The sequence below is a fragment of the Chlorocebus sabaeus genome, chromosome 23, assembly GCF_047675955.1.
Source record: "Chlorocebus sabaeus isolate Y175 chromosome 23, mChlSab1.0.hap1, whole genome shotgun sequence".
Taxonomy (NCBI): Eukaryota; Metazoa; Chordata; class Mammalia; order Primates; family Cercopithecidae; genus Chlorocebus; species Chlorocebus sabaeus.
In genome coordinates, this window is record NC_132926.1 from 42,513,775 (window position 1) to 42,538,107 (window position 24,333).

General features: G+C 57.5%; 1 protein-coding gene across 6 annotated transcripts in view; it reads right to left on the reverse strand.

Moving 5' to 3' along the window:
* CXXC5 (CXXC finger protein 5) overlaps positions 1-14,801 on the reverse strand; it is a 35,867-nt gene extending 21,066 nt beyond the window's left edge. For 2 of the 6 annotated variants that reach the window (XM_008014640.3, XM_073010644.1), the window contains exon 1: positions 13,859-14,405. The gene's annotated coding sequence lies outside the window, so the exon portion shown is untranslated. Of the gene's footprint in view, positions 1-11,539; positions 11,719-13,695; positions 13,807-13,858; positions 14,406-14,696 lie in introns of those variants that run through there. The other 4 variants (XM_038009513.2, XM_073010645.1, XM_008014642.3 and 1 more) reach the window with 4 other exon arrangements.
* Positions 14,802-24,333: the final 9,532 nt, after the last annotated feature.

Below are 24,333 nucleotides of genomic sequence, written 5' to 3' on the forward strand. Positions count from 1 at the left end.
CATCCAGTTTCCTGACTGGCCACTGCTCTTTGTGTCCCTCAGGATGCTTGGGTCCCTCTCTCCTCCTCAACCACGGCCCAGTCCTTTATGGAGACCTGTGTAGCCAGGAGGAGGGAGCCCAACTGGGCCTGACTCCTTATAGTCATATGCCCTTTGACCACTGCTAGGCTGTCTCAGTACTGTAGGCCCAGAATGACCTGTAGTCTGGGTGTTAGGAGACTTCGTCCAAAGCCCTTCATGACCATGAAGCCATTCCCTTCAGACTCAATTCTGTCATCTGAAAAATTGCTTTTTTGGCAGCATATGGAAAATGGGTATACCCTTATTTTTGCCCAGTGCGAGGAAGGCAGGTCCCAACCCCGAAGTGGGGCAGAGGCTTAAAAAGGCTCCCTGAGGGCATATCCTCAGCTCTCAGCACCCCAGGACTCCCTTATACACAAGCCAGCTCTCTACCCATTTTGCAGGGCTGTAGACTTAAGAACCAGGGCCATGGCCAAAATCTAAGTGGGGACACTGGATAATGAGGGCCTTCACAACTAAGGGAACAGAGAGAAGCAGGTGTGTGGTAAGCAGGGAAGGTGGGCAGAAAGACTCCTGGGTCCATTTGATCAGAGGTATCATTCTTCCCCCATCTCTGGCACACCCCTGCCACCTCCCAAGGACCCCATGCCCTGGGTCTGGGAACCAGCTGGCCACTTAGTGGTCCTGGGGAAATCGACTTTCCCTGGCACTCCCTCTCCAGCCTTTCCTTTTCCCAGCTCCCCTATATCCCTCCCCCATGTACCCAACCCACTCTGCCTGAGGGCAGGTGGGTTTAACACTCTCATGCCTGATACTTGGGCCTCCTCCCCAGAGAGGGCAGAGCCAGGTTTGCTATGGGAAAAAACCATCTCCACCTACCGACCCACACCTTGTAGAACCCGGTGGACACAACATGGCTGAAGGCCAAGCCTCTTCTGTGTAAGCCTAAACACAGGGCATCTGGGGGAGCAGAGCCCTGACCACAGCAGGTGTGCCTGTGTGTGCCAGTGCCCTGGCCCACCCTATGGCATCATCTGGGGGTAAGCTATGGCCTGAGAATGATCAGACCCCAGCGTGTGGGGCCAATGGGGTGAGAGTGGCCTCCTCGCAGGGGGCACACCTGTGTGTGCTTGTGTATGTGCATTCGCCTAGGTATGTGCTGGTGTGTGTGTGCGCCAGAGGCTGGGCTGTGGCTGGAACCATAAGTGTGCTTCTGGAGCGCCACATGGGAGCTGTGTGTGCATGGTGCATGTGACCGAGTCTGTACCATGCGTGTCGGCTGGGTGTGCTGAGTCGTGTGGAACTACGTGTGCTGCAAGTGACTGTGTCTGTCCTGAGTGTGTGCCCGGGTGTGCCGCGTGTGGGGTGCGTGAGTGTGCACTCTGCCTGCCAGGCCGCAGGGCCTCTTGGGGCTGCTGGGGATGGGGTGACTCACGTCTCCTGAGCTAATCCTGCCGCCCGCCCGCCCAGCTCACCCTGCTCTGCTGGGCTGATGGCCGCCAGCACAAGAGGTGGGGGGGTGGCGCGGGCAGCCGCGGCGGGGAGGCTGGCTTGATAAATAACCTGCTGCTTCCCCAGGCCTCTGAGAAGGGGAGGCTGCAGCATGGGGAGGAGCATGAGGGCGGAGGTGGGGGAGGCTGTCCTGGCCCCCTAGGCTCCGGCTGCCCTGGCCCCCTCGGCCCAGGCTGCGGCTCCGGGGTTCCTGTTTCATCGAAACCTGAGCTGGGAAAAGCCTATCGGGTCATCTTGCCTGTCCCGCCGGCCACCAGGCCCAGGCAAGCTGCCCCTCAGGGGACAGGCCCGCAGCCTGGCCTCCCAGCCAGTGGGTGGTTGGGTGGGGGGAGGATATTTCTGTCCAGACTAAATGCAGCTCTAGGCCTCTGTCTGTGTACCCCCCCCACCCCAGCAGCTGCTCCCAGAGGCGCCCTGGCTCTGCAGGGCTGACTAAATATAGGCCCCCCATCCCAGCAAACCCCCCATGTTCACCAATTCCCAGCGGCCCCACCCACATGAGGCCCCACCCACATACCCCCCCCACCCCAACCAGAGGGGAAGGCTGAAGAGCCCACTGTGTGAGCTTGGGGCAGCAGATCCCCCTCTCTGGGCTCTCAAGCTACAAAAACCCAAGCATTTCTCAGCTCTGGGCCCTGCCCTACCTAATGGGTGCTTTTGGAGTGTAGACCACAAAGGTGACTGGGTTGGGGTCTTCGCATAGGAGATAAGGGCTGAGGTCCCCTCCCTAGAGCACCCCAAGCGCCTTTAGGCTTATAAACACAGCCCCTCCATCCTGCCCATTCTTTGCCCAGGCCGGGCAATACCAGGCTCCTCCAATCTGCCCTGGCCGGATGCTGGCCAGGAAACAAGTTGTGCCAGGCTTGGGGTGGAGGGGCGGGAGCATGACAGCTGCTATTTCCTGGAGGCCACGGTCGGGCACAACCCGGATTCCTGCCTGGCTCCACACTCCACCAGAGCCTCTTCCAGGCTGCAGGCCCTCCACAAGGCACCCCCTTCCCTGTGTCAGAGCTATTATCAGACCCCACAGGATCATCCCACTCCCCTCACTGCACTGGCACAGGCAGGAGGAAGGTGCGTGAATGCAGCTCGCCTCTAGGACTGGGGAGAGGTGGTCTCTGCAGGGCTCCACAGACTGGGAGGCAGCCCCAGCTTCCCTCCTCCTGCCTGCCTGCCCACCCGGCTGCTTCCCCCAGCCCCACACGCACCAAATTCCCCACATGCCTGTCTGTCTCTGACAGCTCGCGCAAATACTTGGCTGCGCGGGCACCCGCTGTTCTGAGCCTGCTGCGCCTCCTCCCTGCCTTCCCGGGGGGCTCTGCAGACGCAGCCAGAGATGGGAGGGGGCCAGAGCCAAGAAGCTCAGTGGGCAGTGGGAGAAAGCAAGGGCAGGAGGGACCAGCCTCAATGCAGAAGCACCACCCCCATCCCCCGGGGCCTGAGGGACCTGGGAGGCCACAGAGAGCCAGCCCAGGCGGGGCAGCAGCTGCCGTCACCCCCGCTGCCCCCCGACACCCCTGTTGCCCCCCGGAACTTGCCAGGAGGACCTTCCGGAGGCCTCCCACTTGCCTCGGCTGATGAAACAGCATCTGCCACCCCCGCAGCGGCAGCTCAGGACAGGGCGGAGGGCACCATAAGGCCCCTAGGGAAGGCTTTGAAATCTGGACCAGGGCCCAGCCCCTCTTGGCAGTCCCAGCCCCCCAGCATAGGCCCAGCCTCAGAACATGAGGGGTGCATTCCAGCCCTCCTGCAGTGTGCAGGGCACACCCGCCCAGCTGCCAGGCTTGGGATGTCTCCACTTGGACTGGCTGGGGGCCTTATTTGTCCCCACTGCCCTCCTTCCTGCTAGCCTCGTCTCCCTCCCAGGAAACCAGTGGAGGAAACACTTCCTGACAACAGCTGGGATTCTCCGCTGGACACTACGCCTCACTGGCTGGCTCCTTACCTCCCCCCACCTCAGTCCTTCCCTGGGAGTCACCAAATCACACCCCCACCCCACGTCTACAGCAGAGGAATCCTCCCCTCCCGGCCAATCTGCCACTAGCCCCAGCATCTAGGCACAGCACGGGCACTGAATGAATGACCTCATGGGTAACAACCTCCATTCTGCAGATGGGCAAACCAAGGTCAGGGGAGAGCCCAGAGAGCCAGGCCTCCCACACTGTGCTCTTCCTGAAAGGGGCTGACTGCAGGTCCCTTCACTATTCCTTTGCCTCCCAACACACTTTCTGCCTCAGAAGCCAGTTGAGCCCTCCCAGGCTTCTGGAGGCATTAGGATGACTCTAAACAGAACCTCTCAGTGTTCTGGGTTCAAATGCCCAGTTAGGCTGCTCTAGATGACGATCCCAACTCTCCCACAGCTCAGCAGTGGTCCTGAAAACAATCCCAAGGTATTGTCATGGTGACGTTAGACCTTGAATAAAGCCTCCTCTCCCCATTGCACAGATGGGGCTGCTGAGGACCCCAAGGGAGGGGGAGCTGCAGGCGGCCATGAGTCAGAGGGGGAGCTGGGAAGCCGCCCGGCCCTGCCGGCTGTTGCTGGAAGCAACAGCCTGCATTTCCTCCTCACGCTGGTGCCTCGGGAAGCGTGGGCAGCGGGCGGCGGGCACCGCCGAGAGGACCCCTCCTGTGCCTGTGGGCCAGCCACATCCCCTCACTGCCTGACTGGGCCCACAGCCCACTCTCCATGCCGGCTAGAGTTCCAGAGAGGGGCTGGCTAGGGGCAGAACAGGCATTTCTGTCCCAGGTATGGGCTCATGTCACCTGAGGGCACCAGGCCCTGTGACCTCAGGGCAGCCTGACCCCTAGAGCTTTAATGTCCCCTGGCATCAAACAAGGAGACTGAAACATGACCATTTACACTTCCTTCTAGCAGCAAAATCCACGGTTCTGTGACTCCAGAATCCCAACAAGAATCCTGACTTGAAAAATGCCTCCATTCCAAGCATTCTATAATTCTAGACTCCCATGACTAAGAAATTCTAGGTCACCGAGATCTGACATCCCCAGGAAGAAAGGGGGCCAGGTCCACTTCTGCCTACTGCTATGAGCCCAGTTAACTAATTTCCCATCTAGCTCTGGGGGAGGTGGGCCAGGCAGGAGAGGGGCTGGGTCTCTCTCATCAGAGTCAGCAGGAACTGGCATGAAGCTGTGTGGGGCCCCTGGCCTGGACAGAAACTGGTCTAGTCCTAGGGGACAGGCCACCTCCTCCTGGCACACACAGCCACTAATGCCACAGATGTCAGGAAGTCAGCCCGCACCAGAGAGTGAGAGAGTGGGTGGCGGGGGGTTTGCATGCCTGCACCCCATCCTGCGGCTAGGAGGGAGGGAGGGCGGGCGTCAGGTCAGGGCTGGTCTCTCTGCTTCTCAGGTTCCAAGCCAAGCTCCACGCTTTATCTTCCTGTCTTCACCACCCACTGCTTCCTCCTTCCCGCCACAGTCCCCTCACCTCCCAGGCCAGTTCCAGCCCAGGCCAGCTGGCAGCCAGCCAGGGCAAAGGCTCCCAAGCCCATCTGACAGATGGAAAAATTGTGGTCCATGAAGAAGATAGGACCTGCCCCACTGGCTTGGCTCAGCAGCCTGTTGCTCTCTGGCCACATCTCTCCACCTTGCCCCCACCTTGCTTCCCAGAATCCTCCACAGGGCCAGTGGGTCTCCACATGCCAGCCTGTCCACCAGCACACCCCCATCCCAGTGTCCCCTGACAGTACTCATCTTCACCACCAGTCATCCAGTCATTCATTCATCCACTTTTATCCACCCAACTAGCCTATCAGCCCATCTCCCCACCACATCTGGCCCATTGCCAAGGGTTATGGGGGCCTCAAAGAGGAAAGAGCAAGGCCTGTGCCCAACAAGCATTTAAGGAGTCCCTTCTGTGTGCCAGGTAGTGTGGAAGGTTCAGGAAGCAGCATACAAAGGCCAACAGCCTGTCAAGGGCTCTGCCAGGACTCCATCCCACTAGGCAGTGGCAAGCCACAAACTCCCAAGGCCTCAGTTTCCTCATCTGTATATGGGGATGCTAACAACACACATCTGTCCCAGGTACAGGCTCATGTCACCCGAGGCTACTATGGGGATGAAAAAAGGTGAAAGTCAGAAAGCTGTTAACATGGTGCCTGCCACAGAGAGAACTTTTGTTGGGCTACCCATTATCACTGACTTTGTTACAATCTATTCTAACAATAGCAGTTGGACGGCGCAGTGGCTCATGCCTGTAATCTCAGCACTTCGGGAGGCCGAGGCAGGTAAATCACTTGAGGTCAGGAGTTCGAGACCAGCCTGGCCAACGTGGAGAAACCCCGTGTCTACTAAAAATACAAAAATTAGGCGGGCGTGGTGGCGCGCACCTGTAATCCCAGCTACTCCGGAGGTTGAGGCAGGAGAACTGCCTGAACCCAGGAGGCAGGGGTTGCAGTGAGCCGAGATGGTGCCATTGTACTCCAGCCTGGGTGACAGAGTGAGACTCCATCTCAAAAAAACAAAAAAAACAAAAAAAACAAAAAAAATAGCAGTTAACAGTTGGGGGCCGCAACTGATTACAGCAGCAGCTAAAGTTCTTCAAACACTTATTTGGTGCCAGGCACTGGGGGTACAAGAAGAATCACTGCCATATCCCATTGCAAGGCTGGCAAGGAGCAGGCTCAAAAAGCCCCAATAAGCATCTGATGAATGAGGGGATCAATGACAGGAGGCATAGCCCTGCCTCCAAGGAAGGTATAAGCCAGCATGTTTTCATGGGTGAGTGTGTCTTTCTGCACACACGTGTGTGTGTATAAGCAGTTAGGTGTGTTACACATACGTATATATGCCTGTGTGAGAGACCTGGGGATCCAGTGATGCCAGGAGCACAGCCACTCAAGCCCACTCAGGCCCCCACCTGACATCACCCCTGCCAGTGATCACAGCAGAGCTGAAGGGACTGTGGCAAGAGCAGGGGCCAGGTCCATGGAGAGAGGCCTGGAAAGATGCTTTGCATAGTTCTGGACATCGGATTACAGGCCCAGCCTAGGCCCCTACTTGGGGGTATAGGGGCCACTAGGTATTGCCCCACAGGAACCCAGGCCCCCAGTGCCCGAACATTACGCCCGTACTGGCATGGCACACAAGTGTTCCTGCTGGCAGGCTGGGCATGTCTGAGGAGGTCAGAAAAGGTCACAGGCGAGGGAGGGAGTGCTGGGTCCAAGGGCGATGTGGGGTCTGCCAGACAGGGGAGGGTGGGTACAGGGCTCCCCGGGGGCCACCAGGCAGGCCTGGCTCTGCCCTGCTGGGGCCGGCAGCTGGAGGGGAGTAAATATAGCTGGGGCGTCCCGGCCACATTCCTGGGAGGCCAGTGAGGCCCGCCTGCCCGCTGCTCTAAGCAGAGCGCAGCAGCCAGGGCCCAGAGCCGCCACTGCCCTCTTCCCAAACAAACAGAAAAATAAATAAAACCAGCTCTCACGGCCGGCCGGCACAGCCGGTGGGGGAGGGGGCAGGAAGGGATGGACAGGGGTGGGGGGCGGTGTACAGGCAGGCGGACCAGTTGCCACGGTTTCTGTTCCACTGGGAAGGAGGAGGCCAACAAAAGAGGAAAATGGAGGAAAAGGGCAGGGAGATGGTCAGAGATGTCAGCGAAGGGGGGAGAATCCTGAAGAGATGAAGGGTGTCACAAGGAGAGGTGTGGGGGAGGTAGGTCAGGAGGGACAGGGAAAGTGTCAGGGGCGGGCACAGTGGGGGACAGTTAGGGCAGAGGCAGCCTCTGGGTCAGTAATTCAGCAGCAGGGATGCCCCAGGGGGCGGGTGGCAGGCAGAGACAAAGGGGGCTGTGTGGGCTGGGGCAGGGGGCCGGCTTGAAGGGCCATGAAATATTAAAGAGCTAGGCCAGTGAGTGACAGAGGTCATAGGAAGCAGGAGACTAGCCGAGGAGCGATGGGGGACCCTGAGGCGGAGGGCTGCCCCACCTCTGGCCTGTCTCTCCACCACCTCCATCATAGCCAGTCTCCTGCGATGGAGGGACAGGCTGAGGGTGGGAGGGGCCGTGGGGATTAGTGATGGCAGGGAGACCTCTGCGGTTCCCTCTTCCCTCGGGCTGATCTGGGCACAGCCGGCCTTCCAGAGCTGCCAGCCACCCTATCAAGAAAGCCAGGAGGCCTGTCAACACAGCCGCTGCCATGGCACCTCCTGGGGAAGGAGCGGGAGACATCCAGCTTCTCCTTCCCAGGAAAAATCAGCCAAGCCACCACTTTCCACAGAGACCTGCGGGAAGGGACGACTGGGCCTCACAGCTCAGCTGAGCCAGCAGGTCACCCCCCAGCCCTCCCACCCTACCCCAGCCTGGCCCCATTACTAGCTTCACGACCTTGGTCAGTCCCCTTGTCCCTGAGCCTGTGTCTTCACCAGCTCCACTCCACCCTAGGCTTGGTGTGAGGAAAGAAAGAAGGCAAATAACACCTTGAAAACATACTGAGGCCAAGAATCTGCACGCATCATCCCAGAGAAGGGTACCATGTGCCCCATGGGGTCTGTCCTATTATCAGTCCCATTTTACAGATGGGGAAGAGAAAGTCAGACAAAGTGATGCACCCATGGTCACACACCTGGTAATCAGCAGAATGGAGACAGAAGTGCTAGGTGTGAGCCACATGTTATTTTCTTAGGATTCACGGGGGATGTGCATTCCTTGTCTCTATAAAAGCCGGTGTTTACCGAATACAGATTGTAGGTGAGCACCTCCCCCTGCCAGGCACTATGCAACCATCTGTATCCATCTGAAAATGACCTTGTGAGGCAGGCATTCTCTTACTGTCCAATTTCAGAGATTAGGAAACTGAGGTTTGTAGAGATAACACAACTGGCCCAAATGTCATACATCCAGGTAGGCCGTGACACGGCCAGGATTTGGAGTCAGATCTGATGGACTCTAGAGCCACTGCTCATACACACTTGTCTGGGTGGGGGTTAGGAGGACCTGGTAGGAGTGGAGCTCAGTGGTTCAATTGGCTCTGACAAGGGATACCCAGAAAAGGTCAAAAACAAGGTCACAACTGCTGTGGGGGTTGGGGAAATGGCAACTGTTTTGAGGATGGGAGAGGCACCCTCCAGGTGAGGGTACAAGCTAGGGTCCTGGCTAGAGTAATCTGCTTAGTCTACCCAGAGCCCCTGAACCAGGTAACACCGGCCCTGCCCCAGTGTGAGGATACTGAGGCTGACCTAAAAAAGGCCAATGGAGCCCTGTGTTGTTGGTCCCCAGGGTTCTAACCTGTGCTCTGGGGCCAGAGTGCCTGGAACTAATCACCTCTTCAGAGCCCCTAGTGCTGTGGAAGATGGGGCAGGATCCCCTCCCTCCTTCCTAGGCCCTGTGAGCCCAGAGGGAGGCCAGCATCAGAGGCAGGAAATGAAGAAGAATTTGCGATCTAATTGAGCTGGCGGGGGATTAGGCGGCAGAATGCAATTACAGGGGCTGGAGCGGGGCCAGGGGCACTGACACCCCAAGATGTGGCCTGGCCCAGGTGACTTGGCCCAGCCAGTCTCTGGCCAGAGACACGAGACTTGGAGTTGGGAGTACGGGTACAGGCAAAGGTTGGGACCAGACTGCTTCTCAACATATAGAGGACCGCAAGGTTCCAGCTCCACGTGATACCCAGAAGCAAGAAGTTTTCCTGGGAATCTTCCCCCAGGGAACAAGTCTATGGACTCTCATCTGGGGATTTGGCAGCCAGACTCACATGCTGTCACAGGCTCCATTCATACGTGTGCAAGCATGTGCTTACACTCCCAGGTAAGCCCCACATATCCACATTCACCTGCATAGGGGCAGGTTTCCCAGCCTGGAGACACACAGGCCGGCCCTTTGCTGCCACTGGCTCCACCAAATGGTGGGTTGTGGGGGCACAACCCCTCCCTCAAGAAAACCCACCCATGACCTTAAAATCCTTTTATTCCCGTAATCACATGCTACCATTGCCGTGGATACACGCTGTCACCCCGGCCCTGTCTCCCTCTGTGGCTTCCAAAACTCCCAGCAGGCGGGCAGATGGGGAGGCTGCCCAGTTACTGCTGGGGAGGGAAGGGTTGTAGGGGTTGCAGGGGGAAGGACTGGGTGTGAGAGGTTCAATTCTACACACACACATTCAGGGCCTCAAACAACCAGAGGGGGAGATTCAGTAAGACAGAGATACAGAAAGAGAAAGGAAAACATAGCCAGCCGCCACCACCACAGACAGAGAGAAACCACTGTCCATACAGCACAGACAGGCCCACTCCCACATTCACAATTCAGACACACTCTACTCAGTCAGATCCCCCAGATTTATAAGCATATACAAAGCACACAGATACACACAAATCACAAATCCAAACTCTCCAAAATTCCAAGCACACACAACTCACAGAATATATTCATTCCCAGATTCACAGGGACATAGCCAATCTTCAGAAATACAATCTCAGATTCACAAACACACATGTACACATACACTACAGATCCACATACTTCTAGATCAGGACAGATAGACATGCCCTGATTCATAAATCCATGTATGTTCAGACTCTGAGAAGTCACCCTGAGAAAGACATTCAACACAGAGATTCACAAATACAGACACACGACTTAGAGACACACATGTCCTGAGTCATAAGCACACATCACCCAGATTCCCACATCCCAGAGCAACAGACTAGTGCCACACAGCCTTATCTCTGTCAGCTGACACTGCCTCTGGCTTTAGGGGGCAGGTGGAGGGTTGGAGATTCCTGGGTCTTTGAGGGGGCAGTCCTTTCTCATTGCTCGAATCCAGGAAGGGTGGGCTCAGCGTTGGGGGGAGGTGAGGGGGAGTAAGAGAAAGCAGGAAAAAACTTTAGTGGGATATTCTTGTTGGGCAGTAGCGCGTGAGTAACGGGGGAGGTTTTTTGTGGTCTGGTGAGTTCCAGCTATGAGTGAGAGTTTAACTATTAATACACTTAATCAAGGACACTTCACACACACACAGCCACACACACAGCGCCACACACACACACACAGACACACACACACACACACACACACACACACACACACGCAGCTAGGATGGGACCAGGTGGTGGGGGTAAGAGAGGGAGAGCCCAGAAAAAAGAAAAGAGGGAAAGCCCCAATCAGGGCCCCAGAGGGCGGGGAAAGGGGGCGGAGCTTCTATCCTGGGCCTGCCTCCAGAGCTGGAGCAGTGATTCATTTGTGCACCACCAGAAGGGTGGGGTTTGATACACAGTAGGTGCTCAATACAAACATATTGGGCCAACAAATGAATAACATATAAAGAGTGGGCAATAATAACAGTAATAACAATGTGTGAACCCCCATCCTTGTTCAATTAGAGCATGCCCCAGAGCATCATGCTTGTTAATTCGGACTAAATCGTCAAGCCACCAGACAGGGGCTCTAAGAACCCAGGCTTGGGTCTGGCTCACCCGTATTCCCTCATTTCTCCACCCGATCCTGCAACCTGGAAAGCCAGCCCAGCCCACATCCCTCTCTCCCTCCTGGCAAGACCCCCTCCATTCCATCCTCCCATAAACAACAAGGTGCAGTCACTCCTAAAGAAGGCAGGGTATTTCATTCCCCTGGACTTGTTTCTTCACCCAGATACAAGCCTGCCCCCACACTCCTATGGGTCTCAGTTTCACATGTGCCAAATGGGTAGGAGGCAGGCAGAGCTGGAAAGGGGCAGCAAGAGTTTAGGGTCACAGTGGGAACCCTTGGAACATGGGCCTTTGCTGGCCGGGGCCCTGGATGTAGAATCCTCCCCTCCCCTTCCCCCACCCACCCCAGCCCAGCCCAGCCCAGCCCAGCCGGGTGGACATTCCAGGCCTCACGTGATAAAGACGAGGCCACTGGCCCTCGGGTAAGTCAACAGGCTCTGTCGCGGGAGAGATAGGAGGCCCTGGCCAGGGTCACCTGCTGAGCGGCGAAAACAGCCAGGACCAGATACACACATAAATAAGGCACCAACCCGACAGACAGCCTGCCAAGGGTCTGTCTTCTGCAGAGGCTCACCTTGGAAAGGGAGGTGGCATGGAGAGGGAGGCCAAGGCTGACTAGGGACGTGCCTGGGAGAGACCCAGCTCCTGCGAGGATGAGGGGTAGGGGGGTTCTACCCAAGTTCCGGGGGCTGGCTGGGAACTCAGAGGCCAACCTCCCTCAGCTGTTCCCATCTCTTCCCAGGGCAAAAATCAAACCGTCACCCCCTCTCCCTCCTCCCCAAGGAGAGGACAATTTCCGTTCTGGGAGGGGGGTGACAGCTGCAGAGCGAGCCACTCCCCACCCCCCCAAGCTCCAGCCTGACTCTCATCTAGGGAAACTGCTAAATCAACAATACGCAGTAACGGGTAGGTAGCCCGCCGGCCTGAGTCTCCCCGCACGGCTCTCAGAAAGGGGTTTAGAGGGGGCTTCGGTCTCAGTTCCCGGTTTTCTAGTGGGGGTTGGAAACCAAGGCACGGGCGTCTTTCAGGAGGGCGACCAGGTGACGCTTAGGCCAGAGGCCCCCCAAAACGTCCAATTTAAATACTCCCAACTGCAAAGGACAGACGCCCCCCACCCCACGGGCTGGGGCAGCTGAGGTGGCGCCGGGCGTTCAAATCGCGCTCCAAACAAGTCCGCAGCGACTGCGCTCGCAGCCCCCGCCAGGCGGCCCCAGCGGAAAACTTGAAAGGGACTCTGTTTGCCGGCGGCCCTGGGGCGGCTCCGGCGGGGGCGAGGGCCGAGCGATCGCACACTCGCCCCCTCCCCAAGGCTTCCAAAGAAAATGCGGGGGGCGGGGACAGGGCCCACCACAAATCCAAGGGCTCCAAATAGCGCCCGCCGCGCGGGGAAAGGCGGGGGTCAGGAGTCTGGTCCGCCGGCCACCCCCTTAGCTCCCCTCCCCCCGGCCCCGATCCGAAGACGCGACTCTCTCAGACCACCCAAGGTCCAGGGGGCAAAGTAGGGCGCGGTTGGCAAACCTTCAGACCCCTGTCGCGGGAGACTTCAGGGAACGGGTCTTTCCGAATGAGGCACTACAGAACCCCCCAAATTTACTGGTGCTTCCTTGCAGCCGGAGGCACCAGTCCAACTCCGCACACCCCTTCCGATTCCCGGGGGGGAATAAAGAACAAAAAGAGATCTTGCTCCCACTTTGGGCACTTCAGCTCTTCTGACAGGTCCCGAAGGTAGCCCCTCATTTAAAAACCGGGGTCACTCACTTTCCGTCGATCCTACAAATAAACAAAGCCAGGCGCACCCCGCGCTCCCCGCCGGAAAGCAGCCCATTACGGGCGAGGACAACTTCCCCCAGCCAGAAAATTAACACATTCCTCTCGCGGCGGTTCAGCCCCTCACTCCGCTCCGGGGATGCGAAGGGGAGGGGGACTCAGGCGGAACTTCATGGGTAAATTTGGGGCCGGAGCAGCGTGGCAGGCGCCTGGGACGTACGCCCCCCCACAGTTCCGCAGCTAGAGGAACACCCCCATTCTCCCTCCCAGGCTCTGCACGCTGCTTGGCCCACGCGGGGCTCGGGAGACAGCCCCAAAGACTCCCCAAGGCAGGGAAGGGAGGGAGGGGCCGCGGGGCACCGTGGTGGTGGGGTACTTTGATGGAAAAAAAGGTCAAACTTCATCAGCCTGCCGGGCACCCCGCGGGTAGCGGGGGCGAGGAGCCAGAGGAGAAATGCAGAAGTAGCCGCCGCCTCTTCCAAGTGGTGGGGGAGGCTCAGTCACGCGTGGTCGAGGGCGCCCAGAGCAGTTAACGTCGCCCCTCAACACAGGGCTGCGAGTGGGGTCTGATGAGGGGAGTGCGCGCCAGAGATCTACAAGCAGCCTCCCCCGCAGGCTGAGCGCCCGCCCAACGCCAAGAGGTGAGGACCCCGGGCGCCCGCCGCCCCAGCGCCGGAGAGCTGGAGTAGTGGGGGGGGGGCGGCACCCCGCAGGGAACGTCCCAGCCCCACTCCACGGCGCCCAAGCCGCCGTCCCAGACCCTAAAACCCCTCTTTTTGTCTGAACTCAGTGATCTGCGACCGAGCATACTGCGGCTTAGGGAGGCTTGGGTATAGCAGCGGCCACCGAGCGATCACCGGCGCCAGGTCTCCCAGGCTCCCAAGCACCGCGGCTCATGCTGCGGGCGCCCCCCCACCCCTCCCAAACACGGACCCCTCCTTCCCCGTCCCCGGCTCTCCGCACCTGAACTTAGGGGGAACCCGCGCAGCCAAACTTTCCGCCGACTTGCAGCGAACTCCGGCCCCGGCCGCGCACCGAACCCCGGGGGAGGAGAGGGAGGTAGGCGGGGAAGGGGAGGGGGCCGGACTCCGGGGGGGTCGAGGGAGGGCCGTGGCCCGACACCTACCGGCTCTCCGAGTCGTCCAAGCCGCCACCGCCGCCGTCGCCGCGAGGCCGAGGGGGAGGGGCGGGGCAGGGAGCCGCGCTCCGCTCTGGGCACCGCCGCCGCGGTGCGCTCCGCTCCAGCAGCCAGCAGTGCCCGGGTCCGGAGCCGGAGTCGCGCCGCCGCGGCTGGCCCGAGGCGGGGAGGGGGGGGAGCCTGCAGCACCTGCCCCTCCTCCCCCTCCCCGCGGCCCAAATTAAAAAACAACAAAAAGCAACTAATCACCCCCAAGCGGAGCGCAGCTCGGCGGGCGGAGGGCTCAGCGTGCGGCGCCCGGACTCAGCAGGCGGCGCGCATGGCTGGGCGCGGGCTGGGCAGGACTGGGACGCGGGGCCCGGCTTCAGGGGGTGAGGCTCTGCCGCTCTTCTCGCTCAGCTCGGGCGCCTGCTCTTGCCGCCAGTGCCGCCTCTGCTGCCGCCGCCTCTACATCCCCGCTCAGGCTCAGCCGCCTCTGCCGCCGCCGCCGCGCGCCCGCCCGGGCAGGAGCTATGAACGCTGCCCGGGGGCTGCCGGCAAAACCCGGACCGGACTCGCCGCTCCCTCCCCCCCCAACCCGCCTTCCACCTCGGCTCACTTCCCTCCTCCCGCCGCCTCCCTCCCAGCGCAGCTCGGGCCACTTGGACGCCGCGGGCTCTGAGGCCGGAGCTGCAGCCGCTGCGCCTCGAGCTCCCCGCGCCCTGACGCGGTCCACCCCGGCTCAGCTCCCTGGTGCGCCCTGTCTTCGCCTATTTCCCCCAACTTTACAAAAAAAAAAAGGACGACCTCCCCGCTTTGGTGAGGCGGTCTGGGTTTAGAGACGCACCTCCGGGGAAATCTGCTATCTTTCTGTGCCCTCTTCAGCGGGGCCAGAAGCTTCGAGGACCGGGAGGGAGAATTTGGCCGCGCCCCCCAGCTCAGGTGCGCGGCGGGCCAGAGATTCCTAGCCTAGGGCTCTTGGGAGGGAGTCGCCTGTTCCAAGACCCCACCCTTCCACGAGTACCTTAATGGATTCAGTGGGCACTAGGGCCCCGGGAGAAAAGGGGCGGAGATTCCCGTTCCCATTTCTCAGATGAGGAAACTGATCCGAGAAAGGATAGTTTGTCTCTTAGACAGGCACCAGCCTCAACTCTTGAGTCCCGGGGCTAAAATGACTACCTACATTTGGTACCTTGAGACCATGGCCTACGCACTCAAAACCCGAAACAATGCTTGGAACAGCAGCGCTCAATAGGTACTGGTTGAAAGACAGAAGGAAAACTCAGCCTTGCCAGAGTCGGCGCCCAGTGGGGAGAGAGTTGGACCCACATATCCCGCTTTCACTCCATCATTGACCCCCCCTTCATCTGCCCATCTTGGGCTAATCCTGCTGCTGCAGATGTCTTCACCTCACGTACCCATGGTGCAAGCCCCGGGTTCATATAATCCCAACTGCATATAATCCCAAAGTGGAAGTTTTCTCCAATTCTTTGGGATTCGTGGGGGCGTGTTTGTACAAGGCCGACTTTCATCTGCGAGGCGAAGAAAACGCGGTCCCCAGACCCGAGCAGGGGAGGGAGAGGGGGAGGACCAGTTGGGGAAGTCAGCCTAGGGTTAAACGTTACAGCCTGAGATTGATTGGGGCCCAGATAACAGGGAGTTAACTGAGGCGATCCGGGCGCCTGCAGCCACAGGCGCGGCCTCGGTGGGAGAAGCGAAACTGTCTCCCACCTCGCTGCTTCCTCTCCTCTGCTCTGCGCAGCCTGGCTGTCTCTGAGGCTGGCGCGAGGGCTGTGGAGCATGGATCTCCTGGCGGCAGCAGCTGGTGCCCACCTTCCACGCCTTCTATATGTGGCCTTGGGGCCTTGACCCAGCCGGAGTGGTGTGGGGTAGGGGGAGGCGTCAAAGGGCAGAGCTCATCTGGAATGTGTTGCCTCTCTCCCACTCCTGATATCCAAGACCACACGAAGTGACCCTTCCCCAGACATCGTGGACACCTGCTCCCAACCAGTTCCTTCCGAATGCTGAGAATTGGTCTCCCTTAACTACTATGCCAAGAAATGGCTCCCTTGGGGAGGTGTTTAGTTTCTCTCCTCCTCACCAGCAGCCCTTTTAATGCCTCCCTTCAAACAAACATGCCATGTGAGTAAAAGTAAGGTGCCTGCTATGGAAACCGTTTTAAGATGCCCATCACCCCCAGAAGATCACTTCTAAACTGCTTAAAGATGGGTATTCTGGGTCTGAGTGTGAGTATCAGGCACTGCGTTGGGCACTGACCGTGCAAGGAAAAAGGAAGCAAAATCCCAGGTGTAGGATCTCCAAGCATTTAACCCACCTCCATCTACCTTTTCTGGGGAAGCTGAGGCACAGAAGTGAGGGAGGATCTGTTCCCTGGGAGTCAGCAGCAGGTCTCAGAGGGTTAGGATCCATGAAGAAACTCTATGCCACAGATCTCCTGAAGCCTAAGGTCAGTACAGGAGTCAGGTCATGCACACCCCCCAAAAAGCTTTATGCTGGGGTCCATGGGGGAGAGTGGGTAGTAATTCCACTTTAGGGAATTGTTATTACCCACTTTTTTTTGAGACTCATGCCCCCACCCCCACCCCCAACTCAGGCGGGCAAAGGTCAAGGAACCACAGGCTGCAATTGAGGAAGGCCAGGTGGTCCCAGTGGTGATGGCTTCCGCAGGGAAGGGGTGTTGACATGTCTGGCCCAGTTTAGACGGTGGATCTTGGAGTTTTCCCTTGCTGGAAATTAACACCTCAGGAGGGAGACCTAGACTCTCACCTATCCAACCCATGTGGGAGCCACAGAGGAAAAGGGCAGAATTGTCCACACAGAAAGTGTTACAGAAACAGAAAATGTCACGTGCAAGCCATCCACAAAGAACTCTCCACCACAGATGCCAATGAGACAAGTGGGGGACATCCAGGAAGGATGGGATGAGGGTCTCTGCCCTTGGGTGAGACTGTCCCCAACACAGCCCCCTTCTCCAAGAAGAAGGGAAGCCTGGTTCACTATTCTCCCACCTCTCCCTACCTCAAAAAGGAGTATTGAAGTCTCACCTTGCTATTAAACTTTTTGCTGAGTTTTTTGAAACAATCAGCCTTCAAGTCAGGAAGAAGTTCCTTCAGTCTCCAGCACCGCTGAGGGAGATGGCCCCTGCATCGCCGGCCTTGTCTTCTAGGGAGGGGTGTGTCCGCCCGGGATCCTGGATTGTGCTCTCCTGGATCCTGCTGATAACACCCATGGCTGGTATTTGTGCAGCCCTTACCCTGAGCAGGGCATTGTGCTAAACAGTTAAGGTACATTATCTCATTTAGTCCTTATAGCAGCCCCTGCAATAATGTCATCCCCTTTATTCAGATGAGGAAACTGAAATGAAATTGGCATCAGAGCTGTTCTCGAACCCCTGAGGCCATGTGCTGTTCTAGGGAGGCTTTCCACAGCCTCCAGTGAGGCTCATCTGCTTCACATCCTGCAGTGGTTCCTCACAGACTACCCTACTCAGCCTGGCTTCCCTAATTGGCCCTCTTCCCCACCAGGCCCTGCTGACCAATGCCATCTAACACTGGCAGTTCCCTGACACCCTAAGACTCCTCTCCAGGTTCCCAGATCTTTGCATGTACCATTCCCTCTGCTAAGATAGGCCTCATCAAGCTCAGCTCATGAACTCCTCATGGAAGACCAGGAGCACATATCACCTGGGAAGCGTCTCAGACTGCCACTTCCAGCCTGAGTTCGGGCCATACTTACAGGGCCACCACTAGCCTTTGTGCAAATCAGAAAAAGGTACCCACTTTTGGCAGATACAGGAAACCCGAAGGAGGTCACACACTGCCTTTCAGCTCCCTTTGCTAGGTGCCTTTTTGCAGTGCATGTACTGCACAGCTATACTCTGTGGCCTGGCTTTGGGTCCCTCATCTGGCTTTGGGACCTCTCCTATGGCCACAGTGACCACAGTGCACAGAAACAGCTTTTATTTGCTCATCTCACCACTCATCCCCTTGCCACCACCTCCCGCCATGAAAATCCTTTGAAGGTAAGGAGGAGTCCCCTACCTGCCTTGGGCCCGAAGCTTGACCTCCAAAGAGATACCAGTAATAACAATTGTAGCCAGAATCTTTCTGAGCTCTTGCTTGTCAGGGACCATGCTAATTGCTTTTTGAACATAGGCTTATTAAATCCACAGGCTTGGACACCTGTGTGAGGTTACAAAGTAGCAAAACCAGGATTTCAATCCATGCCTTTTTTGAGGCATTTTCCATGACTGCCATTTATTTGCTAATATCTGTCATTGATTAAACATCCAGTGACTGGAAATGGCCACATGGAGAACAGTGTGGGAGTTAGGGTCTCCAATAAAGATGGCCAATCTGGAACTCGGTCTAAGGTTTACCCTTCTTTGGGTACCAGTTCTGTCACCTGCATCACAAAGGATGGGAGCAAGGGCATTTGAAACCCTGCCTGCTGGGGCAGGGCACAGGATAGTGTTCAGTGGGGTGATGCTGGACTGTGACCTCAGCCAAAATCCCAGGGCAGGCTTGGGGGTGCACACACGGGCAGAGGCAGGGAGGAGCCTAACCACACCAGACTGTGGCCCCTGGCCTTTGGGTTTGGGCCCTTATGCACTGACCGCTGGACTTTAGGTCCTCCCCACCCCACCCCCATGACCTCCGAAGGAGCAGAGAGCTATCAAATGAAAATTCAAAAAGCCAGGTCTCTCAAGTAACCCAGGCTTGCCCATTCCTGAGAATACAGTTTGGTGGCTGATGCCTGGCCTTGACGTGTGTAAACAGAGTGGAAAGGATGAGGACAGAAGGGAGACTCCAGCCCCAGAACAAAATGACTCTGGGGACAGAGGCTGAGAGAGAGCAGGAAGCAAGTCATATTTCCCATTGCCCAGACACAGCTACACGTGTGCCACAGACAATCAAAAACAGCCCTGTTCTCAGGCAGGCACAGGGAACTCAGCCTGTATATGGGATATTGATGGTGAGAGGGACAGTTTGGGGGCTCTCGTGCCCCTGACAATAATCCTTGGCTTCTCTAGGCATAATCATGGTTCAACTCTGTCCTATGGGAGTGGGACTGAGTGCTCCCAGAGGCCAAAGCTGTGGCTCCAGCCTCCCTGCCCCATTTCAGGAAAAGGGAGGGAGAGCATTGCTGAGAGGTGAGGAGGTAACTGAATGGGGCTTTAGGGGAGGCAGAGGGCACAGTGTCCCAATCTGGAGTCCTACACCTGGAGGAGGGGTGCCCTGGGCAGGAGAAGTCAGCCTGCCCTGAAAGTGCCCTGCCCGACCCAAAGCCTGCAGGCTAGGGTGTGGTGGTGTGGAGGAGGCCTGCTGGAGGAGGCAGGGTGGGGCTCAGCCTCCTCTCTACAAATCTGGTCCTGGAGGGCAGTGCAGGGTCAGAAATGGCCTGCACTGAGACTTCCAAAAATGGCCCAGTCTCTTTCTCTTCAGACCTGGGGCCCCAAGACCCCAGCTATCACCCCCTACTCTGCCCTCCCCTTCAGACTCCAAGGAATGGGGTGCTCAGACAGTGCTTGGGGGTGGGCCCGGGATGAACTGCTCTTTGAACTGGTGAGACTGGTTCTGTGTCTAGCCGCCTGGGCAGTCACGGGTTGCCCGCCAGGCCTGGGAGGAGGAAGGCCTCAAGAAAGGGCCCCTCGTAAATCGTTAACTCCCAGAGCCCAGCCGCCGCTGGATGCCCTGGGCCCCACCCCCAGTCGTGACTCTGGTCCTGAGAAGGCCCATCCCAGCCCAGAAGTCAAAGGTTAAAGGTCAGAGCCAGAGGACCCAGCACCTGGGCAAGTCCTTCCCCCAGCTAGCAACAGGGAGGGGAGCAGGAGGGCCTTCTTTTGAGATCAACTTTTAATCGAGATTGCAGATTCAGAATCATCCTCGTCTGCCCCCCAGCCTTCCTGCATCCCTGACCTTTGCCTCTCAGGAGAGGCAGGCCTCTGGGTGGGCTTCCTGGGGCAACCCCTGGGCAAGTCCCAATCCCACCAGTCCCTTCTCCTGGAGATAATTATGCCAGTCCCACTCACTCCACCTCAAAGGCGTCACCAGGACTAGAAGGTGAATGAGATGAGGAAAAGAACTACTGTTCAGAATTGGGACAGGACCCTTTGTAGAGGAACTGTGTTAAGTGAACCCTTCACCAGCATTCTAGGTCATCTGTTTAGAAATCTCATTCCCATTTTGCAAATAAGGAAACTGAGGCTTTGAGAGGGGAGTGACTGATTCACCCAGGCTATGGCAGTTGTACAGGAAAGGGCCTGGATTTGGTCCAGTTTTTTGCTATCAAGCTGAGCCTTGAATGGGGTTCAGCCCTCTCCTCAAATTCCTAAGCTACAGGTGTGAGGACACACCCTAAAGGCAGAATGGGCTGGACAACCCTCTCTCCAACAGAAACCCCTCACCCCTCTCTCCTCTGTCAGAGGTCCCTGAGATGGGGGCAGATGGGGTAGTGTGTGTGGGCAGGAGACAGTCAATGCCCCCTCCCCCCGCAACCTCTCCAAGCCCCTCCCCGAAGGCAGCCCTCCCCCAGGTCACACCCCCCTAGGTGCCACCACAGAGGAGACTTGGTTGCTGTCCCCCACTCCACCCTCAAGAAAAATTCTCCAGACAGACTAATGAGGAGGATTGATGGTGCTACCACCCTTTTCGCTAGGGAGGCATCTCAGAAGCCGAGGAGATGAGAAAAAACAACATCAACTTTTAATCGAGATTGCAGATTCAGAAAAGATTCATAAGTGAAATGATTCCCTAAGGAAATATAAAAAGTTACTTACGGCATTGCTAAATTGGGCATGCTTCAATCAGGGGCTGTTGAGAAATCATTAAGATATACAAGACGATGTTTTAGATACATGTGAGCTCCGTCAGGAGGGCTGGCTATTGCTCCAGCTAGAGAAAGGGGATCTGGCCCTGAGCTGGCTGGCCTCCTATGTCACCCACTCAATCCAGGGGAAAGAGGAGAAAGTGAAGAGAATCCCTACCTGCCAGGCCCCAGAGACCACTGCCCAGACACTGCAACTGTGTCCAGGGGCCCAGAGACTATAGCAAGGGAGAGTGAAGCACTGGGGCTATGGTTAGATGGAACTGTTTATTGTTGGAAGTAACTTTTTTCCTCTTTCAAATGGCATAATGGAGAATGGTAGGGCAATAACTATCTACTTCCCTTGAAACACTAAAGAGGGGACACTCCCTTCATATCCCCTGATCCCTTTCCCTGTTCCTTGAGTTGGCCTGAGGAAGTGGGCACCCTACTTGGAGACAGAATTGCCAGAATGCACTCTCAGACCTATGCCTGAGATCTTTGTGGGAGGGGTGAGGGGTAGGGGAGATCACTCTGTTTGGTCACTCCCTCCAGGGAACACTAGGGGAGTGAACCATCCTAGGAAATGTTCTAGGATGATCACTAGCTTTTGAGGACATCTTCCCCTCCCACTGCAGCCATTTTCTCAGGTGGAAGGCTTACCGGAAGCCCCACCTTCCGCTCTTGCAGCCTGGGAGGGTTTTTTTTTCTTCCTCGGGCCTAGGGACTTTCAGAGTGAGTCTGGGACATCAGTGAAACATGGGAGCGACAGGGTCACAATGCATACTGATCTCTCTCTCCTTCTGTGCACTCCTGGGGCTCAGGAGAGGGATAAGGCCTTACCCATCTCCATGCCGTCCAGAGCCTGGTCCCAGTTGGTGCTAAATGTTTAGGGACGGCATTGGGATGCGGCTGGACCAAGTCTGTCCCATGTGGGGGGGGTAGGGCACAGGAAAAAGAGATGGACCAGGGCCTGCTGTGGGGGCTCTAGTGGCCACACCTGGACTCCTTTCCTTAGATCCATCTGCCTAGGTGAGCCCCCTCCTCCACCGCCAAATCATCCGGGAAGGCAAGAAACCTGAGCCGGATGGTGGTGGCCACGCTGCCTTGCTGGTGACCCGAACCCGATCCTGGCCAGGTCCTGGCCAGGTCCTAGCCAGGCCAAGGTGCTATTTTAAACCCCAGCCCCAGGCTGCCGCCTTAGCCCGCCAGGCCATCTCCGATTACAAAGCCACTGCCCACCTCCCAGTCACTTCTTCCTCCCTGCCCTGGGACCCCCTAGGCTGGTACAGGATTCAGTGTGTCTTGGGGCAGTCTGTCAACTGGACCAATGCTCCTCTTCATCCCCCAGCCCTGTCCACTGAGGTACCCTCCTTCCTCCCCACACACAGGAATCCATCGAGCTGTATTCTGACTGAGATTTCTCCCATGGATGAGTTATCTTCCCCAGGAATGAGGGTACACCCTGGCCAGAAAGCCTGCAATGCTGGGCCCAGTTTCTGTTGGGGTCAGAGCTTGCAGGCCATTATAGGGCTGATGCTATAGGAAGAAAGGAAGTAGGTTAGAAAGATGCAGGAACTTCCCGGCAGTGAGACTGTGCACTAGAGTGCTTTCCCTCCTGTATTCCTGGCAGGAAGAAGAAAATGTCTCCAGAGGGAGCCCCCTCCCCAACCCCCTGGTTTAAAGGCTGTGAGTTAGGGGACTCTGTACCATTTAGCCAACCCATAGTGCCTTCCTCCCTCCCACCTTCCTGGAGGGGGCAGTTGCTCAGTGCTCAGGTGGCCCAGCTGTCAGCTGGCTGGGCCGGCAGGACCTGTGTCCACAATCCTTTCTCTTGCTCGGCAGTAGCAGTAGCCCCCACTAGCTCTGCCAGCCCCAACACCAGCCCAAAACTGACCTAGAGGGAGGAAGCAGAGACACTGCCAGGGTGCCACGGGAAGGGAGAAGGCTGGTCATCTGTGCTGGCTACCCCTATCTCAAGCTGACTAGACAGAAGGACATCCAGGCAGCCCGAGTGCCCACTGACCATGCCTGCTTCCCTGCCCCCATGACTCGTAGCCTCAGCAGTGAGGTGTTGGCACCAGGCCTGGCGCAGCTGAGCAGTGACGCCAACAGCCCTGCCATCTCAGGCAAGCATGGTTTGCTCCAACCTGGCAGTTGGGACCATGGTGGGGGGGGGGGGGCACATCTCCCACCCTTCTGGGCCTGAGACAGCAGGGGACAAGGCTGTTTTGGAAGACCTCTCTCCCCCATTATGGCAGATCTTTGGCATCCTCATGGGGGTCCTCGCTACTCCCTCCAGGGGACTGGTCCTGAGGTTAGACTGGTGGTTCTAAACTAGAGAACCTCCCAGGGGATATTTGGCAATGTCTGGAGACATTTTTGGTTGTCACTACCATTACTGACATCCTATAATGCAAAAGATAAAGAATTAAATGGCCCAAAATGTCAATAGTGTGAGGTTGAGAAATCCCAGGTTAAACCCTGGAAGGAATTCCCTGACTGATCTGGGAATATGGAAGCCAGCAGGAGGCATTCTCCATCCCCCACCACACATGCAGGGGTCAGGGATCATCTCCCACCCCCACAGGCAGAGAAGGCCCTTCTGCCATTCTGGCTTCCAAGGCCCTTTGTGGCCCTAGGAATGTGGTAAACTGCCTGCCTGCACCCCCTATCCCCACTACCCACACACCAGCCTTTGGGCTTATTAGAAAAGGTGTCCACGATGGAGAGCCTGGCAAAGCTCTTCACCTGAGCATGGAGCGGGGCTCACAAGTCCCATCTCTAGGCAAACTCTACAGACCCCTGCCCATACGGGGATTTTAGGGCTATGGAAAAGGGTGGGGGGCCGTCCAGCCCCTCCAGGGGGCTGGTTGGAAGCTCTGGCCTCCTCCTCCTCCTCATCTCCCCACCCCCTTTCACTTCTATTTAGGAGGCAGCCATGGTGGCTCGGCTCCTGTCTCCGGTTTCCTAGGGAGCTCTGCTGAAGCAGCCCAGCCTCCGTGGGTCCATCTGTCAGGGAGGCTGTTCCGCCCCATCGATTGCTGTTCCCAGGGGGCTGTGCTGCTCGAGGGACCCAATGTGGCCGCCAGATAGGAGGGAACCACATGGATTAGAGACGGAGGGGGGGTCAGCTTGGCAGTAAGCAAAGCCAAGAGGGGCTGACAGCGCAGCAAGAAGGCACAAAGCTAGACAGACATGAGAAATGCAGAGGGCCACGGGCAGTGAGGCAGGAGGCTGGCTGGAATGACCTCTGAAGCTGGCTTGCACCCTCAGGATTCAGTTTTGCATTTAGACACACCAAGTTCTCACTTGCAGAGACAACAACAGTAATAGCAGCTGACATTTATTGAGCAGGAACAGTGTGCCCGGCACTGGGCTGGGCTTTGCACATCTCTACTTTCACTAGAGGATCACACCCACTCAAAGCAGGTGCTGTTATTCTCTAGCAGGAGAGAAAGGGGCTCAGAAAGGCTCTAGCACTTGCAGGTAGCCACACTGAAGAGTTGGAGCTAGACTTGGAAGCAGGTCAGCCTGGCCCATGGCTGTGCCCCAGCCCCAGGCGGGCAGAGCCAGGCCCTAGGGGGAGGAGGCAGTCTCACCAGGCCTGAGGCCCAGCCTGTCCTCCCCGCGGAGCCGCCTCCTCCCCTGGGCTGCGT